At 44.1% G+C, this 22,903-nt stretch overlaps 1 long non-coding RNA gene across 1 annotated transcript in view; it reads right to left on the bottom strand.

Moving 5' to 3' along the window:
• The window catches only part of LOC115070892, a 25,040-nt gene extending 7,601 nt beyond the window's left edge, over window positions 1-17,439 (bottom strand). Inside the window, exon 1 of the long non-coding RNA XR_003849995.1 lies at window positions 17,399-17,439. This is a non-coding gene — a long non-coding RNA (uncharacterized LOC115070892). The remainder of the gene's footprint in view (window positions 1-17,398) is intronic.
• Window positions 17,440-22,903: the final 5,464 nt, after the last annotated feature.

The following is a 22,903-nucleotide window of genomic DNA, read 5'->3' on the forward strand; positions in this document are numbered from 1 at the left end:
ATAATTAAAATTAAGATTTTTGTCTGTATCATTATAATATTAGAGTCCAATTTCATTACATGCAGTTTAAATTGCTTGCATATGACTTTATTTTTCTTCTTTTGCTATCTCTGTGGCATACTTAACAACTCCCAATTCTTCCACTTCCACACATCTCTTCAGTAGGACAGGACTAGAGTTGGAGAGGTGGCTCAGCAGTTAAAAGCACTGGATACTCTTGCAGAGGACCGAGGTTCAGTTCCCAACACCCAAGTGGCAGCTAACAACCATCTGTAACTCCAGTTTCAGGGGATCTGACGCCCTTTTCTGGCACCAGTGGGCACTGCATGCATGTTGTACACTTAATACATGCAGGCAGAACACAGACAATGAGGCCACAGAGGAAAACACTTAGACATGCATTCCTAAGAGCTCTCCCCTGAAATCCTGCTCTAGGATAAACAGTCTTGTATGTGAGCAAATCTAGTTCCAGTGATCTGCCTCCTGTCCCCGACCTGTGTTAAATTCTAATCAAGAACAGTGATGGATCAGTGATAGCGTTCCAGTGCAGTTAGCCTTTCTGCCACATGATGGCGCTGTGGAAGCTTTGTCTCGCATAGCCTCTTGAACACTGCCCTTAACAGTTTGTAGTTACAGACTCCTTTCCTCCTTCTCCCCCTCTCTTCTTTCTAACATGAAACACCCTGGGAATTTGCATGACATCTTTGCATACGGCCATGCTAATCTCTTCAATATAGTTCTGATTTTACTATATGTGCTGCTGAAAACAGTAGCTCCAGACCCTTTAGCTGCCCAATGTGGATTTAAGCTTTCATTCCTGGACTGGGGGTATGGCTCAGTAGCAGAGCTCTTGTGTAGAATGCCAATGCAAAAAAGCCCTGAGTTTCACCCCCAGCCCAGCAACAAACAAACAACTTTGCAAAGTTTACAGTTTATATCAATTCTGTATCAATACCTTTAGGTTCTGCCTAGACCCTTGAGGCCTTCAGACTAGAGCCATGTGTTATGTCAGAACCATCCTGGTGCCTACAAATGCCTTGCCCCAAGCCATGTTGGTAAACACAGTGGCATCAACAACTACTGAACACTAAGTAAGCCCTTGCTTGCCATTCTATGAAGCCTGGTGCTGGCAGTGATCAATTTTTGGTGCCAGCCTGGCAGATGGCATTTTTGGTGTGTCTGTGAGGATGTTTCCAAAGGAGACTGGCATGTGAATACAGTGGGCCACAGTGGATGATCTAGCCTTGGTGTGGCTGTGCACCATCCGACCAGCTGAGGGCTTTAGAATCTAGTACTTTCACCCCCAGTTCCCAGTTCTCAGATTTGGTCTCTGATTGAGAGGCACACTACAGGCAAGAAAGCCTGTTCTCAGACCTTTGAACTTGGACTGTGCTGTGCCATCAGCTTCCCTGATCATCTAGCTTACCGATGGCCTGTCATGGGACTTCTCAGCCTCCATAATCATGTGAGCAAGTGGCTCTGCTGAGCTACAACTCCAGCCCTGATTCTGTTTCTCTGGAGAACCTAAGTTCTGATTATGTCCTTTCACTTGAAGGGAGATCACTCTTTATGAAAAGGGCTAATTGGGGGCTGGAGAGATGGCTCAGTGGTTAAGAATACTGGCTGCTCTTGCAGAAGACCCGGGTTCGAATCCCAGCACCCACATAGCAGTTAACTGTCTGTAACTCAAGTTCCAAGGGCTCCGACAACCTCTTCTGTCTTCAACGGGCATTGCACGACATGGGTGCACTTACCTACATGCAGGCAATACATGCATACACATAAAATAAATAAAATATTTTTTTTTAAAAAAGAAAAGGGCTTATTGCTAAAACGTTGGATGATTCAAAACTTAAATGATTTGACAGTGCAATTTCCAGAGGAAGGGCTGGAGAGATGGCTCAGCAGCTAAGAGCACTGGCAGCTCTTGCAGAGGACTGGGGTTCGATTCCCAGCACCCACATGACAGCTAAAAACTGTCTGTAACTACAGTTTCAAGGGCTACAATGCCCTCTTCTGGCCTCCACAGGCATTGCATGTACTGGTGCACTCATAGATGCAGGCAAAATACTTATACACATAAAATAAAAGCAATAAATACCTTTTTTTTTACTTTCCAGAGGAATAACTGTAGGAACTAGGGAGAGGACTCTTCAGCCGTTGTAGAATACTTTTAAACTTCATTCTGTTTTTATTTGCTAAATAATAAACTTGCTAACATTTTGCAGAATAGTCCCTGCTAAATTAAATTGCTAGAATGGCTACCTCAGCTAAAATTTCTTTAAAGATTTAATTTATTTGTGTGTGTGTGTGTATGTGTGTGTGTGTGTGTGTGTGTGTGTGTGTCCACGTCCATGGAGACCAGAAGGGGGCATCAGCTCTCTTGGAGCTGGAATTACAAGTCTTTGTGGGCCACCCAAAGTGGGTGCTGGCATCCAAACTCTAGCCCTCTGATAAGTGCTCTTAACCTGCTGATCCATCCCTCCAGCCCCATTTGGGCTTTTCAATAGCTTTTTTAAATCATCATCTGTAATTTCCATTACAAAGTTATTGATTTTGGAGATTGTCTTTTGGCACTAACACCCTCATTTAATGAACTCTGAGATAAAGCCAATCCAGGATGAGAAAATATCTTAAATGATTATGTTGAATGTTAAAATCACATCGCATCTGTCACTAATGTCGCTGTCAGAATTTATGATGGCTTAAACAACAGCTCAATTCATACAAGATGAGTTGATGGCAGTTATTTACTGTTGCCAGCTCAAGTGGTTCTGTCAGTAGCAATAATTCTAAGTATAGTTTACAATCCCCTTAGCCACCAATTTGAAATTATGCAACTGTTGATGATTTTTTTAATTGAGGGAGATTTGCAGTCTTTCAAATTTATGCCATTAAAATTTACATAATATACAAGTAGCACCAGGCTATTATCGCCTTTTTTTCTAAATGAAAAAAATGAAGCCTTTATTAATCTAATCTACTTATTTAAAGTGTCTCAACTGATAGTGTGGCTAGAAGTAGACGCCAGTGTCTAACTCCAGAACTTGTGCTCAGTACACAAGATTCCATTTTTCCCATGGTAATTTTGTCTTTGAGAAGGTATTGATATTCTTTCTTTTAAGTCCTGGTTGAAATTACACTCAAAAGCCCTGCACAAGATGGATGTGGTGGCACATGCCTTGAATCCTAGCACCTGGGAGGCAGAGGCAGACAGATCTCTGTGAGATCAAAGCCAGCCTTCTACATACCAAGTTACAGGCCAGCTGGAAGAAATATTGAGAAAACAAGAGATCCATATTTTCCATACCAGGGCCCACAGGTGCAGCTCCCACAAATGCTTTTAGAACTCTTGTCCTTCTGCTTTCAGAATAGGGCCTGCTCTCTGAATAACTGAGATGGGCCAGATTTCTTTGAGTCTCTTCAAGTGACACACATGCCCACACACACATGCCCACGCATACACCTGTAAGTACATGCCACACACATGTACATACATGAACACACATACATGGATACAAGAATCACAAATATATACCTGTGTTCACACACACTTGTACAAAAGCACATGCACACCATTGTCTGGAAATCTGTGCCAGAGTTTAAGGGGCAAACTGCATCCCAGCCCCAGCCCCAGAGGAGGGCCTCTTGAGCATGAAGGAAGCCCCCCCATGCCCCCCCACCCCTCACAAGCCATCATCACTAATTACAAGCTTTGAAATAGGCTCATCCATCACCCGGAAGTGACAGGCTGGCCTCACCGGCCCCATCCCCCACAACACTCCGTTTCTCCTTGAGTGACCACAGATTTGCTCCACAGAACAAAAAGCATTTTAGCCCAATATTTAATCCTCCCAAAAAATTTTAAATGTGGGCGTGCCCAGGCTCAGATCCTAGCCTTCTGCTCCTTTCTCTCCAAACCCGGAGAACTCATATTGGGCTCTCTCCCCACTTCCCATGCCAAACTCCCTTTCAACTGGGCTTTACACTGGACTTCATTTTCTGTATTTTGCTGACATTTTGCAATAAGTCTGTGGCTTCACATTGTTTTTACCACACTTACAAATGAAAAGGAACTTCTAAGAAATCATTCGTCCAGGGTCATCCCACTGGGAAAACTGGAGACGGTGTTTACATGGGGTTCTGCTAGTTGGGGATCCCAGGATCTCAACTGCTCCTGCTATCAAGCCCACCTCTGTGCCCAGCTCACCAGCTCCGCTTTGAGAGCTGGCTAGATGGGTTTGTGGCTGAGCATTTCTGCTTCGAAGTCCCACAGGGATCTCCTCCTCATCGCCTCTCTTCTAAGTCAGTGGAGGAGTCAAAAGCTGCATTAGACCTCCAGCCTGGGACCAGATACCAACCCTGAGGGCGCTAGGTCAGGGCCTGAACAGAGGATGTAGGCGACAGACCCAGCGGCTAAGGATGCTTCTGCCAGCCGCAGTGGTGTGGGTTCAGTCGCCTCTTTCTTGCCCTGTTCCAGGCTACAGCGTGAGAGTCAAGCGTCTCATTTCACTATCTCAGCTTTGCAGGCTGCCAACCCTGCGACCCCAATTCCTTGGCCATAAAGCTCTGATCTTTCAACTCAGCCGATTTCCTAGAGTCCCAGGGGCTCCTTTATAGGATGCGGTCAGGACTGGCCACATAAAAATTTGCTCCTCTGCTGAAATAATTTTGAAAAACTCCCAGAAAGCAGGACCATCCTTTTTGTCATTATCCTTAGTTCCAAATACAAAATCTGGCACCTTACAAGTTGGCACTTGGATAGGTATTGCTTAAAGCAAAACAAAGAGGAAGAAGAAAAGCCTTTCTGTCCACTTAAATACTTAAATGTCTGCATCCAGGGAAAAGCCCTGTTCCCCAACAAGTTTTCTGCTCTTTCCACAAAAGAGAAGTCTCCTGCACTGCATAGATACAGCCTTGTAAAATCAGTAATAGTAAAATCACGAGTATATGAATATTTATATTTTCATTCCAACCACTAATAAACTCTTTTTTTTTTTTGTCTTTTTGAGACAGGGTCTCCTTATAGCCCCAGGTGTCCTGAAACTCACTATGTAGACCAGGTTGGCCTCGAACTCTCAAAGATCCACCTGCCTCTGCCTTCCATGTGCTGGGACTACAGGCGTTTGCCACCATGCCTGGCATAAACTCTTTTTTAAAACCAAGGGTTTTTCTGGGCATGGTGGTGAACCTGTTTATCCCAGCACTCAGAGGGCAGAGACAGGCAGATGTCTATGAGTTCCAAGCTAAGCTGGACTACATAATGGATTCCAGGCCAGCTGGAGGTACAGGGAGACCTTGTCTCAATAAAAAACAAAAGGAGGGCTGGAGAGATGGCTTAGCAGTTAAGAGCACTGGCTGCTCTTACAGAGGACCTGGGTTCAGTTCCCACCAGCCACATAGTGGCTAGCAACCAGCCATAACTCCAGTTCCAGGGGATCTGACCTCTGTGGGCATTTCATGCATGTGGTAGACTTACATACATACAGGCAAAACACTCATACACATAAAATACAAATAAATAATCTTTTAAAGTTTTTTTCTAATGTTGGGGGTTCAACCTAAGGCCTCATGCTAGACAAATGTTATCCTCAGTCCTAGGAAGTCCTCTGTGAACCTAAGTCACACCAAATCTGGCTTCTTCAGTACCACTTATTCCTATAAATGCTTAGTAAATAGTCCAGTGTGGTGGTGCTCACCTATAATCCCAGCATGATATGGGGTGGGGTGGGAGGGTGCAGAAGCAGGAGAATTGGGTGTTTAAGGCCAGCTTAAGCCAAGAGTGAATTTGAGACTAGACTGAGTACACAGTAAGACCCTATCTCAAGAAACAAAAACAAATTACAAAGCAGAGTTCTCATTCTACAATCACATCACTCAGGAGAGTTCAAGGCTATTCTCCCAACCCTTGGGAGAGGGAAGCAGGAGAGTCAGCTACAGAGCAAGTTCATAGGCCAACTTAGGCTATATGAGACTCTGTCTCAAACAAACAAAATAACAAACAAATAAAAAGTTGGAGTTGGTAGAAGTGGTTGGATTTTTAAGAGATGGGACCTAGCAGAAGGTGGTTAGGTGACTGGGAATGCCACTCTTACTAATAATTAATACTGGCCTAGCTAGGTATGGTGGCTCATGCCTATAATCACAATACTTGGAGGAGGGGTTGGGCTGAGGCGGTAGCATTGTGAGTTTGAGGCTAGCCTATGGTACATAGCAAGAACTTGTCTCAAACAAACAAACCAGATGAATACTGGCCTTTTGCAGTGCGTCAACATATCAGTTCTTACAAGAGCGAGGGGTTGCAAAAGAGAAAACTTGCCTCTGACTCTCTTTGGCTTTTTGTCTCTTCATGTGATTTCTCCCTCTCACACTTTCTCCTGTCATGGTACCATCCACCATGTCACCATGCAGCCAGTCCTCTACAAAAGCAAGTGCTCCTAACCACTGAACCACCTCTCTAGCCCCTAGGGTACCAAGTTTTGTGAGGTTTATTGTTTTGAGACAGATTCTCGTACCTCCCAGACTCATTTTGTAGCTGAGGAGGCTGGCCTTGAACTTCTAATCCTCCTGCTTCCACTTCCAAAGTGTTAGGATTACTGATGTGTACTCCCTCACTTAATTTATGCAGTGCTGGGGATCTAACCCAGGATTTAGTATATGTGAGACAGGCACTCTGCCGCAAACAAATAAAAAGATTAAGATAAGTTCTGTTATATAACTTTTTTTTTTCACCGTAGGTTATGTTTTTCTCACTTTATAAAAGAACAAAGAGAAGGTAAGATGGAGGAGGAAGGGAGAGAGGGAGGGATCTAAAGATGTGTTTGAATCTACAGCCACCTGACTCCAGTAGCTGGGCTTTGAAGTGTTCTATCTGACTCTTCTACCATCGAGGGACTCTGGCTGCTCACCATGACTCCATAGAAAAAAAGCAGTGAGTGGGGGCATGAGTTCAAAGAGATTTCTCTGGTTCTGCAAAGTGAGTTTTCCTGTCAAACCACTTCCCCAATGGTATCACCTTCTCCCTCGGTCTGCTCAATTAACCTTTCCTTTGTAATAGAACCCATGATTTTCAAATAGACACTTTTTCTGTTTCATGGCAGGTAAGGAAGGGATTGAAATATGGCCAAGGAATTGTGATTTTTCTCCTAGCTGAGACTTTCTCAGAATGTTCATTTTGGAGTCACATGGGAGAGTTTCCTTCCCTGATTTGTCTACAGGGTTGAGGTTGGCTCAGGGATACAACATGAAATCCGTGAAATTTTCTAATCATCACCAGCCAGACCAGTTTCTCTAGGATCAAAGTGTTCAGCTACAGAAAGAGATTCGCCGTATTGATAACTGATATATGTAGAAGTCCACCACTGGGGACCCATGTTTTCTAAACTACAATGGCACAGTGTTTGGTCTATGGTGGTGTGTGTTAGTACCTTTTCTCATTTTGTGGCAAAATATCTGACAAAAGCAACTTACGGAAGGAAGGCTTTATTTTGGCTCACAACTGAAGAGTACAGTCCATCTTGGTAGCAAAGGCATAGTGACAAGAAGTTAAGGCAGCTGGCCACATCACATCCACAGTCAGATGAATGCTGGTGCTCAGCTCTTTTTCACTTTTTATCCAGTCCAGGTCCCCAGCCTATAGAATGGTCCACCCATACTAAGGGTGGATCTTCCCACTTCAACCAAATGTAGATACTCCCTCACGGACATGCCTGGAGGTTGGTCTCCTGATTCTAGGTCCTGTGGTATTAACAATATTAATCACAGAGACTGCTAAAATTAAAAGCTTTGAAGCAGGATATTTGTGGTACATGCCCATAATCCTAGCCCTCTAGAGGCTAAGACAGGATTGCCATGAGTTTGAGGCTAGTCTGGACTACGTAGCAGGGCCCTATCCCCCCCCCAAAGTTTTGAAATCATAACTCCTCCAAAATATAGATTTGGAGCATAGGAAATGGTAGCTGTGTTAGTTGACTACAGTGTTGTGCTGGAAATATTTATCTAGCCTCCAACTAACAATGTACCTAGTGCAAAGCTGAGCATTTTGATTACTGCTCAGGAAGAATCTTCATTCCATCTAAGGAGATGTGACAAGGGAAAATGAAGGCCTAATTTCTGTTCTTTGTCTAGAGGGGAATCAGACATAAAATAACTATAACTGTGCATGATGGGAGTCACAGCTAGGAAGGCAGGTCAGGGTAGGTTTGGAAAGCCTCGAAAGCCATGCTAAGAAGTTTGGAATGTAACCTCCTAGGGACTTTCCAGCCTGAAAGGAGATGAGAAAGTGTGTCGGGGAGTGGAATGTAAATAATCTCCACAATCCCCTTGAAATGCATACCATAAGACCAAATACAGATTTTTCTAGAAAGAGTTTCACATAGCTTTCACCAACTTCTTAAAAAAAAAAGAAAAGAAAGAGTCCATCAGGAGCTGGAAAGATGGATCAGTGGATAAGAGCACTGGCTGCTCTTGCAGAGGAGCCCAGCACCTACACGGCACCTAACAACTGTCCATAACTCCAGTTCTGGGGGATCCAACACCTTCTGACATCCTTGAACATTGTACAACGTGGGTGTATTTGCATGTATGCAGGCAAAACACTCATGCACATAAAATAAAAATAAATACATAGTCTATGACCCAGATGACTAAGAAGCTTCGTCTATGCACTAGGAGGCCATCCTGCTTTGGACAGACTAATGGTGAGAGGTTTTTGTTGTAGACTTGTGGTCTAATGGAGTAAGGGCTGGAAGGAAGATTACTGAAAAGACAGCACAAAGCCCAAGATGCTATTAAGCTATCAGGGAGTAGAGAGTATGTCTGAGCGGCATAGCAAAGGAAAAGAGAGGATTGGAATTATAGTGTAACCCTACAGGAAAAGGCATAAAAAGATTATGATCCACTCTCAAACTATACAACTTCTTTTACTCTGTCTAGAAACAGAAAAAGTAGTTTGATCAATCCAAACTCAAATGCTGTCTGAACCACAAGTAATGGGCTTTTTTTTGTTTTGTTGTTTTGAAGGGACTACCAGGGTCTCTTGTAGTGTTAACTTCAGTACTCCGCTGAGGAAGAGCTTGAACTTCTGATCCTTCTGCCTCCGCCTCTTCAGTGTTAGGATTCCAGGTGCACATCACCACACCTAGCTTGTGGTGTTCTGTTGTATGTTTGAAACCTAGTTTTTATCCTCTGAATCATGTGACCCACATCAGGAAGTTCTGTAGGAGAGTGAGCAAGATGGTAAAGGTGCCTGCTGCCAATCCTGAGGACCTGAATTCAATCTCCGGAACCTACTAAGTAGAGAAGAAGAATCTCTGACTCACACATGCTCATGACATGTGTGTGCCCACACAGATACATGAACACAGAAGTACACACAAAATAAATAATTAAATGAATAAATAAAATTTAATTTTAAAAAAGAAGTTCTGAGCTGGGCGTGGTGTTGCACACCTTTAATTCCAGCACAGGGAGGCAGAGGCAGGCGGATCCTCTGTGAGTTCGAGGCTAGCCTGGTCTACAGAGTGAGCTCCAGGCAGCTGGAGCTACAGGGAGACCCTGTCTCAAAAAGACCAAAAGAAAAAAAAAAAAAAAAAAAGAAGTTCTATAAGAGTATAATGGCTTGGAGGAAAAGCTGAATACCTTGTTTGCTGTAGTTAAGATTGTGTTTCATGGGCTGGAGAGATGGCTCAGCAGTTAAGAGCACTGTCTGCTCTTGCAGAGAAGCCAGGTTCAGTTCTCAGCACCCACATAGCAGCTCACGACCATCTGTAACTCCAGTTCCAGGGGATCTGATGCCTTCTTCTGGCCTCCACGGGCATTGCATGTACAGGTACACAACATACATGCAAGAAAATTGCTCATACATAGCTGGGTGCATGCCTTTAATCCCAGCACGGAGAGGCAGAGACAGGCGGATCTCTGTGAGTTTGAGACCAGCCTGGCCTACATAGTGAGTTCCAGGCCAACTGGGGCTACAGGGAGACCAAAAAGACAAAAAAAGTAAAAAGTGGGATCGTGCATGCACAGTATGTTTATTCATACATAAAAATATAAATAAATAAATAAAAGAGATTATGTTTCATTAGGTCACAGCAGAGGTTTCCACATCTCTGTAAATCAGGAGGCCTCTCCAAAAGTTATTGCATCTCTCCAGTTTGCATGGATTATTCTAATGTCTACTGCAGATAAGGACAGGTAAAGTTGACTCAAGTTTTCAGTCAAAGGAAAGTTGTTACATATTACTGTGAAATGGAACTAAAGAAGAAAAACAGGGGGCTGGAGAGATGGATGGCTCAGCGGTTAAGAGCACTGACTGCTCTTGCAGAGGACCTGGGTTTGATTCCCAGCACCCACATGGCAGCTACAAACTGTCCTTAACTCCAGTTCCAGGAGAATCTAAGCCCTCTTCTGACCTCCGCAGCATTGAACAACATGGGTGCACTCACATACATGCAGGCAATACACTCATATACATAAAATAAAAATAATTTTTTAAAAAGGTGAAGAAAAGCAGGTTCTTGCAGGGGAGAAGGTAAATCTTAGTAAATGGACCCCAAAGTGTCTGAGATATTTTATCCCTCGGGAATCTACTGGTTATAGGTGACAGAATTCAGCTGAATCTAACATAAGAGGGAATTCCAGGTAAGGATGTAGCTGAGTTGGTAGAATGCTAGCCTAGCATGCACAAATCTCCGACCTTCATTTACAGCACTGATCACACCTGTGATCCAAGCATTAGGGGGTCGATGAGAGTCAGAAGTTCAATGTCACCCTCAGCTAAAAAGCAAGTCTGAGGCAAGTGTGGGCTACATGAGACCTTGTCTCAAAAAATAATTATAAATAAATATTAAAAAAGAAGATGAAGAGGGAACTTGACTTACAAAACTGTGGTGGTTTGAATGAGAAATGTCATTTGTCGGCTTAGCTATCTGAACACTTGGTTCCCAGTTGGTATCACTGTCTGAGGAGGTCATGGAACCTTTAGGAGATGGAGACTTGCTGGAAGAAGCACATCACTGGAAGGGGGAAGGTTTTGAGCATAGCCTCACCCCACTTCCAGTTCTGTCTCTGTTTTATGTTTGCAGCTGAAGACATGATCTCTCAGCTTTTCCTTCTGGCCTGCTGCCATGCCCCTCCCACCATTATGGACTCTCCCTCTAGAACCACCGGCCAAAATAAACTCTTCCCTAAGTCACGTTTGGTTTAGGTGTTTTATCACAGCAACAAAGAGTAATACAATAACAAAGAACTTGAGCAGTTCAGCTGTAGGCATGGCTCTATCATGTCCCGTTTCCATCACCTCTGCTTTTCACATCTACTACATTGTTATTTTAGGCAGATTTTCCCACACTTGCCAACAGTTATGGTCAACAACAGTTTCAAGTTTACCTTCTATTAACACAACAACATAACAAGCCTGGCAATTCCATCTTCCCAAAGATTCCAAAAAACATTTCAAGCCAAAATTATGATTGACTCTGATTGGATACTCATTCTGAAATTGGTTATTATGATTTGATTAGCTAAGTCTTGTGTTGTTGACAGTCTTTAGGATGGCCCACAGTAATGCTGTCTCCTAGCACCCAGGCCCTTGTATAATCCCCTCCTCTTGAGTAACTTATTTCTAAGCAATAGGCTGTCAATATTGAGGGGGTGTCACTTCCATGATTAGGTTACCAAAGGTTGTGGCTTTCATCTTGCCAGCAGGCTCTCTTTCTTGTAGCCTTGGATGATGCAAGCTTCCATGTTGGAGAGCCCCACATTGCAAGGAACTTAAGCTAACAACACCATGAAACAGAGGCTCTTGGTCCATTATCCCTAGAGGAACTGAATCTTGCAACAACTATGAAAGTGAGCTTGGAAATAGATCCTTCCCACATAGAACTCCAGCCACGAAAGATACTTTGATTGTGGCCTTATGAGAAACCATGATCAGAAGACCCAGCTAAGTCTTGCCCAGATTCCTGAGCTACAGAAACTGTAAGAAAAAGAAATATGTGTTGTTCTAAGCCATTAAGTTTGGACTAATTTGTGACCCAGCAGCAATAGACCACTAATACATCTCAGTTGTGTAATTGCCCCTGAAGGGACAGATGAGGTCAGTCTCATGTGGACTGAAAGTAAAGAATAGGTATCTCACGAAAGCAAAAGTAAAGTGCAGCTGCCAGAGGGGGTATGGAATCTAGTCAAGCAAAATCAACAGCTGTTCACCTCACACATCTGTTTGGGAGTGTCAGAAGGCAACAGGAAACCCATGCAGAAATATAGATTTGGCAGCGATTCATGAACAGATGACTGGTGAAACTGTAAGCATGGATGAAATTGCCACCAAAGACAGAACAGTCAAAGGCAGCTCTCTTGGGATAACAACAATTAAATGGCAGATGGAGAAAGAGCCCAAGGGGATAGGTGAGGGCAGAGGTACAGAGAGACATGGGGATGATCTTAGACAAAGAGAATTTGTTTGGCTGCTAAGATACAGATCTGAGGAATCAAAGTCTTCTGTTAGAAATCTGAAGCCGGGCGTGGTGGTGCACACCTTTAATCCCAGCACTCGAGAGGCAGAGGCAGTTGGATCTCTGTGAGTTCAAGGCCAGTGTGGTCTACATGGTGAGTTCCAGAACAGCTGGGGCTACAGGGAGACCCTGTCTCAAAAAGACACACACACACACACAAAAAAAAAACCAGACAAAAGTGACTGTCAAAATCATGCATGTGAGACTGGAGAGACGGCTCAGCAGTTAAGAGCACTGGCTGCTCTTGCAGAGGACCTGGGTTCAGTTCCCAACACCCTCATGTCAGCTAACAACTATCCATAACTCCAGTTCCAGGGGATCCAACACCTTCTTGGCCTTCATAGACATTGTACAATGTGGTGTGCTCACGTACATACAGGCAAAAACACTCATAAGAAATAAATAAATAAATAATTTTAAAAAATCAAGTACGTGATGATCTTGACCAGTTAAAATATAGATGGAAGCCAGGCGTGGTGGTGCATGCCTTTAATGCCAGCACTTGGGAGGCAGAGGCAGGCAGATCTTTGTGAGCTCGAGGCCAGCCTGGTCTACATAGTGAGTTCCAGGACAGCTGGGGCTACAGGGAGACTCTGTCTCAGAAAGACAAAAAAAAGATGGATAAGAGAACTAAAGACAAATTCTTGCAGAATGTGTATACTTAGGCCACAAGAGAAGAAAGAGGACCTGCAGGAAGGGAGCTGAGTGGTAGCTGGAGAGAGGAAGCAATTCAGGAGAGACTAGTCTCCCAATAACCATGGATAGTTTAAGATTGAAGCAGTTAACAACAAATGCTAAAGAGAGGTCAAGTGTGATGGAGGTAAGGTGGCCATGGAAAGCTGTGGGTGTCTTAGAAGGAACTATTTCAGCAGGAATTGAGATCAGAAGCCAGATCACATGATTTACAAATGGGTGAGTGGGCTGGCAAGATGACTTACTGGGTAATGATGCCAGCTGCCATGCCTAATGACCTGAGTTTAATCCCTGGGACCCACATGGTGGAGAAGTGATTCCTGAAAGTTGTCTTCTGGCTTCCATATGCGTATGGTGGCACATGTATGTACAACACACACACGCACACACACACACAAATTAAATGTAATAAAAAAACTTTGTGAATGAATAGGTGAATGAATCATGCCAGACATAGAAGGACAGATGTACATTCTCTTTTATATGTGATGCTGAAAAATTTGGTCTCAAAGTACAAGAGAGTAGAATAGTGGTTACTAGAGAATACATATTAGGAGAGGAGACAAAAAAAAATACAGGATCAATGAATAACAGGTATACCTACCTAGGAGGAACTAGTCCTAATGTTGCTCAACATGGTAAGGGAATTACAGTTCATGATAATTTATATAGTTTATGAAGAACTAGAGAAAGAGTAGAAGACATATTAATTATCCTTTTTCAAAAAATATTTTATTTATGCCGGGCGTGGTGGTGCATGCCTTTAGTCCCAGCACTTGGGAGGCAGAGGCGGGTGGATCTCTGTGAGTTCAAGGCCAGCCTGGTCTGCATAGTGAGTTCCAGGACAGCTGGGGCTATAGGGAGACCCTGTCTCAAAAAGCCAAAAAAAAAATTTATTTATAATTTCTATTTTTTATGTGTATGAGTGTATTGCCTGTGTGTATGTGAGGGCTTCGGTGTCGGCACTGGTGTTGTGCAATGCCATGGAGATCAGAAGGGGGCTTCGGATTCCCCTGGAACTGGAGTTAAGGACAGTTTGTAGCTGCCATGTGGGTGCTGGGAATCAAACCCAGGTCCTCTGCAAGAGTAGTCAGTGCTCTTAACTGCTGAGGCATCTCTCCAGCCCCATATTTATCTTTAACTGATCATTGTTCATTGTAAACATGTGATTACCATGTTGTATACATAAATATACACAATTAGTATGTTAACTTAAGTTAAAATAAATGAGTAGGACACAAAGGGCTAGGGCGCAAAGACTAGTATCGTGGAAAGTTTCGGGAGAAGTTGAGGGGAGATTTGAAACGTAGCACAGTCTGGGCTATGTCCTTCTGTTAGTTCTGAGTCATCTCAGTGGCCTGTTGTCTTGCTTTCCTGTCTGCTTTCTCCTTCCTCCTTCCCCCACTGTGCTGGATAGCTCCATTTGTCAACTTCCCACACCTGGGAAGGCGGAAGCTGGGTTGGAGAATTTCCTTTATCAGTTGGCTTGTGGGTATGTCTGTGAGGCAATTTTTTGATTGCTGAGTGATGTGGGAGGGTCCAGCCTATTGTGAGTGGTGCCACTCCTGGGCAGGTGGTCCCAAGTTGTATAAGAAAGCAGGCTGAGCAGGGCGTGGTGGCCCATGCACTTGGGAGGCAGAGGCAGGCAGATCTCTGAGTTCAAGGCCAGCCTGGTATACAGTGAGTTCCAGGACAGCTGGAGCTACAGGGAGACCCTGTCTCAAAAAAAAAAGAAAGCAGGCTGAGTGCCAGGCGTGGTGTTGCTCACCTTTAATCCCAGCACAGCACTGGGGAGGTAGAGGCAGACGGATCTCTGGATCTGCTTGTGAGTTAGAGCCCAGCCTGGTCTTCATAGAGAGTTCCAGGCCAGCTGGGGCTAACAAGAAGACCCTCTCTCAAAAAAAAAAAAAAAAAAAAAAAAACCCCCCAAAAAAAAAAAAAAAAAAAAAAAAAGCAGGCTCAGCACTTGAAGCAAGTCAGAAAGCACAGTTCCTTCATGGTCTCTGCTTCAGCTCCTGCCTCCAGGCTCCTGCTTGAGCTCCTGCCCTGATTTCCCTCCAAGAAGGACTGTGCTGTAACCTGAAATAAACCTTTTCCTCCCTAAACTGGTTTTGGTGAGAATGTTTCATCACAATAGAAAGTAAGCAGAACACCTGTTCCTTTCCTTTTTGTCCTTCCTGGTTTTTTTTTTTTTGGGGGGGGGGGTTATTGTCGTTTAAGCTCAAGGACAATTTTATTAGTTTATGAAAAAATATAGTACAGTTTAGGTGAAAATCCCAGCTGCTGCCAGGAGACAGAAAAAAAGTCATGCTTTTTAAGTTAGACATGATATAGAAACAGCATATTAAGAAAGAAAAAGGCAGGCCGGGTGAGGTGGTGTATGCCTTGAATCCCAGTGCTCAGGAGGCAGAGGCAGGTGGAGCTCTGTGGGTTGAAGGCCAGCCTGATTTACATAGTGAGTTCTAGGCCAACTGGGGGCTACAGGGAGACCCTGTCTCAAAAACACAAAGAAAAAAAAAAAAAAGAAAGAAAAAAGTAAAAGGCACAAGAATGGAAGCGGACAAGTGAGGGGAGGAAAACATCCAAGAAGCTGGAGGGGTTTGTCATTGTTTCTTTTGAGATATGGTCTTGCTATATAACTCAGGCTGGCCTGGAACTCACTATGTACCCCAGGCTGACCTCAAACTCTCCTCTTGCCTCTGCTTCCCAATAGTGCTGGGATTATAGGTATAGGTACCATACCAGGTCCATCTCAATTATCTTTCTTTTGTTCCAGTGATTTTTTTCTCAGATATCAATGTCTAAAACTGCCTACAGCATAGGTGCATGGCAAAATTTCTGTTGTAAAGAGCCAGGTAGTGAATGTACCAGGCTTTTGCCAGTCACGTGTTCCCTACTGCAATCTGTCAGCTCCGACAGGTCATGGCTGTAGAAAGCAGCCATGGGCAGTATGTGAACAAGTGAGTGTGGTGGTTTTCCTGTGAACTTTATGTTCCCAAAGATAGGCAGATGCAGGAGTTGGCCTGTGGACTGTAGTTTGCTGACCTTTGCCCTAGCTCAGGGGACAGAGACTGGAGACACTGGAACTAGGGCAACTGCTGAGGCAAAGCAAGGACAGCATCAAGACCTCAGGGGAGGGATGTGCCTCAGAAAGAAGGTTCTTGAGTCTAGGTGGACCTGTTGCCATGTGACTGACTCCTTTAAGTGTGTCTGCAGTGTGCTCCTCCACTGTGACTCCTTGTGAGCTTGCAATGATCCCGAGCCATGATGTAAAGCCTTCCATACAGGGATGCCAGACATAAATGCGTGTGAGAAAAGCAAGACTAGAGATGAAGAGGCAGGCACCTTATTGAGGGAGAAGAGGAAACCCACAAGCTACTTTTAGTGAAGCAGGAGTCATGTTAGCCACCAAGTTTCCTCCACTTGGGTGTAAGCAGGGCAGCAACTCCCATCTCAACATTTCTGATTCAGTGTTTCCAGGAGGCACAGGACTGGGCTTCCTTGCCTCACATTTAGAGAGTTCTCTTGGTGTACCCAAAAAAATATGGAGGGGCCCAAATCCTTATAGGACCATAGGAATTAGGGAGGAAGGGAAGACAGGGGAGGTACCCAAGTGCATTCTGAAACTCCCATAGGGAAGAAGAAGGTGAGGTGTAGAGTGGTAAGGAGCCAAATAGCTTGTGGCTAAGTTGTTATTGTTGTTGTTTACACTCCAGTAACAAGTTGGACCATGTCTAGATGTTCCTTGTCTCTTTCCTGAGAAGGGATAAGGACAGGCAGGGGTTTGGAAGGTTGTGAGTAGAAAAGGAAATCCTTCCTGCATATCATGCAGGGACCCCCAGAATGCAGAGCTGAGAGACTGAGGGAATGAGTGCATCCTCTGTTGGGGAATGAGAGCACCCTCAGGAACAGACAGAGGGCCTACAGACCAAGACATATGCATCAGAGAGCTGAGGGTACAGGCGCTGGGACAGCTGGATGAACATATGGGCAATGTCTCTTGGTAAGGAAAAGGGTAGGAACACCTTCAAGAAAAAGGATGTCTTTGGAGCTGAGTTGTGGCTACAAGAATGCATTCAGGACTGTAGGATCTGCCCTAGCCTGCCTTTCCACTGCTCCTGTTTCCCTCTGTCCATCCCAGGTTCACAATGAATTTCTAGAATCCTGGACACACTCTGTCATATGCCTACCTCTAAGCCTTTATGCTGTTCCTTCTCCTTGGTGTGCCCTTGCCTTCTTCACCAGTCTTCTTGTATTAAGTGTTACTTCCTGGTAGCCTTCCTGGATTCCACCCCTTATTAGGAGCAAGTCTTCCCTTTTCTAAATTTATCTGTCTTTCACCAGATAAGTCATCTATCAGTCTCACATGGGAGTAAAGGAGGGTTGAAGACAGTCATTTCATAGGCATCTCTGGACTTCTCCTTATATACTGATTATCCTGGCAGAATGCTCTAGAAGCCAAGATTGAACAAATATTCTACAAGTTCAGACTGGTGCAGCCATCCCCTTTACCAGTCCTGTGGTAGTTCCCTCCATGCTATGTTGGAGCATTGTATGTAGCAATCCTCGCCTATAGCTATGTGAATACTGGATATCTAGAATCCCCACTTCTCCAGGAGCTCCAGCTAATTTTGTTTCTGGTTCAATCCAAGAATGAATGAATCCAGTCATTCTTCTTCAGTCCCTCAGCTTCTTCTCATAGTAGGAGATGCCATGAGATCTTTCATTAACATTGGGTCAGGGAGTGGACTTTGGGCTACCTGTTTCCTTCCTTTCCTTCCCCCCATCTCCCTTTCCTCCCTCCCTCCCTCCCTCCCTCCCTCCCTTCCTTCCTTCCTTCCTTCCTTCCTTCCTATGCTTAAACTTTTACTCAAGGTTACCGATGCCCGTCTGGTAATTTATTGGCCACAAAATAGTCTTGCTAGGGGCTTGTATTAGTCACTTTTCTGTTGCTGTGATAGACACACTGACCAAAGCAATTTATAGAAGGAAGTTTATTTGAGCTTATGGTTCCAGGGGAATTACAGTCCATCACAGCAGGAAGGCATGGCGGTAGAGGTGGCTGGAGAAGGAGCAGAAGCTAAGCTCTACATCTTCCAGCAGGCACAGGAAACAAGAGAGCAACTGGAGATCCAGCAAGGCTTAAGAACTCTCTAAGCCCACCCCAGTGGCATGCTTCCTCCAGGATAGCCACACCTTCTAAGACCTCCCAAAATAGCACCATCATCTAGGGACAAAATATCCAAATACTTAGAGCCTATGGGAGACATTGTCATTCAAACCACCACATTCCACTCCTGGCCCCAATAGGCTCATGACCATATAAAATACAAAATGCATTTAGTTCAACTTTAAAAGTCCCCATAGTCATTATCAGTCTCAATACTATTCAAAAGCCCACAGTCCAAAGTCTCTTCTGAGACTCGGGTAAATATCTTAACTGTAAGCCAAATTACATACTCCCAACATACAGTGGAACCGACACATGACCATCCCAAAAGAGAGGAATGGAGGCATAAAAAGGAAATACCAGACCAAAACAAGACCGAAAACCAGCAGGGCAAACACCAAATCCAGTAGCTCCACATCCAACTTCTGGGACTTTTACTTCCAAAGGGCTTAGACGGCTCAGCCTCTCCAGCTTTGCTGTGTGCAACACACATTTCTCTCTTGGGGTGATACCACTCCCTGTATACAGGTCTTCTTTTCAGATGCCTCACAGCTCTGGCATCACTAATGTCTTCTTGGGGTCTTCATTGCCAACCAGGCTTCACCTTCACAGCTTCATGCAATGGCCTATCTGGGACTTCTCTAGGCAGAAGCACCCCTGCTGCATGCCGCTTGGCCTCAGTCGCTCTGTGAAACAATGGAGGAAGAACTGATGACTCCTTCACTTTTGCAACTTTCATGCCTCTAAAGCCAGCACCATGTGAATGACAATGCCAAGTTTGACTGCAAGTTTGGGATGGACTCCAGCCTGCTTTATCCATTTTAGAAGCTTTTCTCTTCAGTGGTTCCTGCAGCATTTTGCTTTCACAAGTTGGAGGCTTAGCTGGGTGTGGTCTTGCCCTGGAGGCACTCTCTCCATTGTTTAAGTACAAATCTAGGCCCCCTCCTTAATCACTTTAATCTCCTTATAAAAGGGATCCTCTCCAGCACATGCCAGGGCTCCAACATTTATCTTCCTAATGCTCTTTTTCAATTCAAACAGTATTTCTTTCTGCCCCATTTTCTTTTTCACTGTAAATCTGTATAATAGTCACCATTAATAGCCACACCACCATTTCTACATTAGGCTGTCTTGAAATTTCTTCCACCAGAGAAATTAGTCCATTGATTTTCAACTTAGCCTCAAGCAAACTTTTAGGTCGAGGGTAGACTCCAGCCAGACTCTTTGCCAAAATATCCCAGGTGCTGCTTAAGTCCTTATTTCCCTCTGGAACTACATTGTTCTCAGCACTACTTTCTTCCAGAGGCCTTTCTTTCATGGCCTGTTAAGCTCTGCTTACAGCAATCAACCACTTTTCTAGCCCAAACTTCCAAAGTCTCCCACATTCCTCCAAAACTCCACATGGTCAGGTTCTTCACAGCAACACCCCACTTCTGGTACCAATTACTGTCACTTTAGTCACTTTTCTGTTGCTAGGATAGAAACACTAACCAAAGCAATTTACAGACAGAAGAGTTTATTTGAGTTTAAGGTTCCAGGGGAATTATAGTCTGTCTTGGCTGGCAGGGAGGCATGGAGGCAGAGGTGGCTGGAGGAGGAGCAGAAGCTAAGCTCTACATCTTCCAGCAGGCACAGGAAACAAGAGGGCAACTGGAGATCCGGCAAGGCTTAAGAACTCTCTAAGTCCACGCCCAGTGGCATGCTTCCTCCAGGATAGCCACACCTTCTAAGACCTTCCAAAACAACATCATCATCTGGGGACAAAATGTCCAAATACTTGGAGCCTATGGGGGACATTTTCATTCAAACCACCATAGGGCTGGAGATATGGCTCAGAGGTTAAGAGTACTGCTGCTCTTGCAGAGGACCCAGATTCAATTCCCAGCATGCCCATGGTGGCTAACAACTGTCCTTCTAGTTCCAAGGAAATCCAACACCCTTACCTCCACAGGCATCGCACAACACCAATGCACTTATCCACTTGCAGGCAATATACTGATACACAAAAACTAAAGTTACTAAACAAAAAATAAAAACATAAAAATAAAATAAAAGTCTTGCTATATAGCCCAGACTGACCTCGAACTTTTGGCAATCCTTTTGACTCAGCTTTCCAAGTGCTGGAAATATGGGCATGCACCACCAATGCCCAGCCTTGGCCTCTTTTCTTGTAACTCTGGCATACCCTGGAACTTAGGGATCTTGTATGTTGGTTAGAGGAACCTATTGGTTCTCTCCACAATTAATTAGTTATCCTTAAATATGAGCCACATTGGTTAATTTCTTTTTCTTTTCTTCTTTTTTTTTAGTTTTTTTTGGAGACAGGGTCTCCCTATAGCCTCAACTGAGCTGGAACTCACTATGTAGACCAGGCTGGCCTTGAACTCACAAAGATCTGCCTGCGCCACCATGCCCAGCTAACACATTGGTTAATTTCTACAGCTCCCCCCATTTGGCTTTGTCAAAGAGCACATATTAAAAGAACTTAATGGTGAATATGTGTGTTTGTGTTTACTAAGAGACGTATTAAGTTTATTGGTGCATATTAACTCATGAACAAACATCCATATTGTCTGTGCCCTTAGACAAGTGGCATATCCCACCTCCATCCCTGACAATAATCTTGGAGTTATTTTCTTGTTTATTTATTTTTTTTTTTGAGATAGGGTCTCCCTGTAGCCACAGCTGGCTTGGAACTCACTATGTGGACCAGGCTGGCCTTGATCTCACAGAGATCCACCTTCTTCTGCCTCCCCAGTGCTGGGATTAAAAGGTTTTTAATATTATTATTATTGTTGTTGTTGTTTGTTGAGACAGAATCTCACATAGCCCAGAACAGCCTCAAACTCAACTCACTATGTAGCCAAAGATGACTTTAAACTACTGATCTTCCTGCCTCAATCTCCTAAATGCTGGGATTATAGGCATGTTTCAGTCACACCAGCAAAATCTTGCTTTTTATCCTTGAAAAAAAAATTGAGCCCACATGGTGGAAGGAGGGAACCGACTTTAGCAAATTGTCCTTTAACCACTACTCACATGCCATCCTCCCATACGCACACATACACACTAAATAAATGTAAATTGAAAAAACCCTGATATCTATACAGAAAGTCTTCTGGACAAGGACAGAAGGAATCTGAACTTCATTTCCTATGCATTGATGCCCTTGGTGGTCTGTAATGTGGATTTGGAAGACTGCAGAACAGGATGAAAAGACTTTCTTTCCTAAGGGGAATATCAGAATGTTAAACCTGGCATGGTGGTGCCCACCTGTAACCACAGCATTTGGAAGGTGAGGGAAGAGAATTTAAAGATAGTCTGGGCTATACAGTAAGACCCTGTCTCAAAAACAAACAAACAAACAAAATCACACACCCACACCCACACAATCCCAAACAAATACCCAAGAATATTCTGTAAGCATGACAAGAATTCCAGACCTATACTGACAAATATAGTAGTCACTATATAAAAGTAACTAACACTAATTGGGAGAGATGTCAATACACCAAAGTATGTTATACATACACAAAAAAATGTCATGAGAGCCATTGATGTGGGATATACCTGTAATCCCAGAATTCAGGAGACCAAAGCAGGAGGATTATAAATTCTATTCAAACCAGTTTGGGCAATCTAGTTGCTCCCTCTCAAAAAGCAATCAAGAAGCAAACAACAAAATTTGCCCTTAAGGTGGTGAATGCCTGCAAGCCCAGTACTTGGAAGGTGTGGGCAGGAAGATCAAGGCCAGTCCAAGGCCAGTTTCGGTTTTATGGAAAATCTGCGGCCATGTCACCCTGCCTCAAAACCAAATAAACAAAAAAAGTCATAACAAAACTCATTACTATGTACAATTATTATATGCTACTAAAAATTTTAATATTCAAATTTAAAAAGCCAGTTCCTCAACTACTCTGGATACATTTCAAGGGCACAGTAACTTCATGTGTGTCATAGCTATCCGCTTGCATGACACACATGTAGAACTATCTCCATCTTCACCCAGAAATTTCCATAGCATGGCACTGTTTTGGATCACTCTTTTGCAAACGAGACTGCGGCCCTGAGAAGGGACACAAGAGTGGCATGCTTGTTATGGGCAGATCTGGGTTTAGAGCCACACGACCCTAAGTCTCTGATGTTTCCACCCTGTTCCCTCCTTCTTCCTGAGACTATGGGCTCCCCCAGCTCAGAGGCCCTTCCTGGTACTCGCATATCAGCCCAGGCAGGGGCAGGGCTGGTTCAGGGGGATATTTGTGACTATGCAAGGCTCCAGATGCTGTGCATTCCTGATCAGGTCAAACTTGCCCTGAGGCACTCAGGGAATTAGCTCTTCTGAAGAACCCCAGTTCTTCTTTCTGGATTGAGTTGTTAGCTTCCTGCCCAGCCCAGGGGGCGCGAATATTTGGGGAGGGGGGTTGGTCTCACATCACTTTGGGTAAAGCTAACACATGAAGAAAATTCCATATTAGAGAAATACTTCTAGTTAAAGGGAGAGTTGGAGACTGGTAGGAAATCGCTC

The sequence above is a fragment of the Nannospalax galili genome, unplaced genomic scaffold, assembly GCF_000622305.1.
Source record: "Nannospalax galili isolate Female #2095 unplaced genomic scaffold, S.galili_v1.0 scaffold337, whole genome shotgun sequence".
Lineage (NCBI taxonomy): Eukaryota > Metazoa > Chordata > Mammalia > Rodentia > Spalacidae > Nannospalax > Nannospalax galili.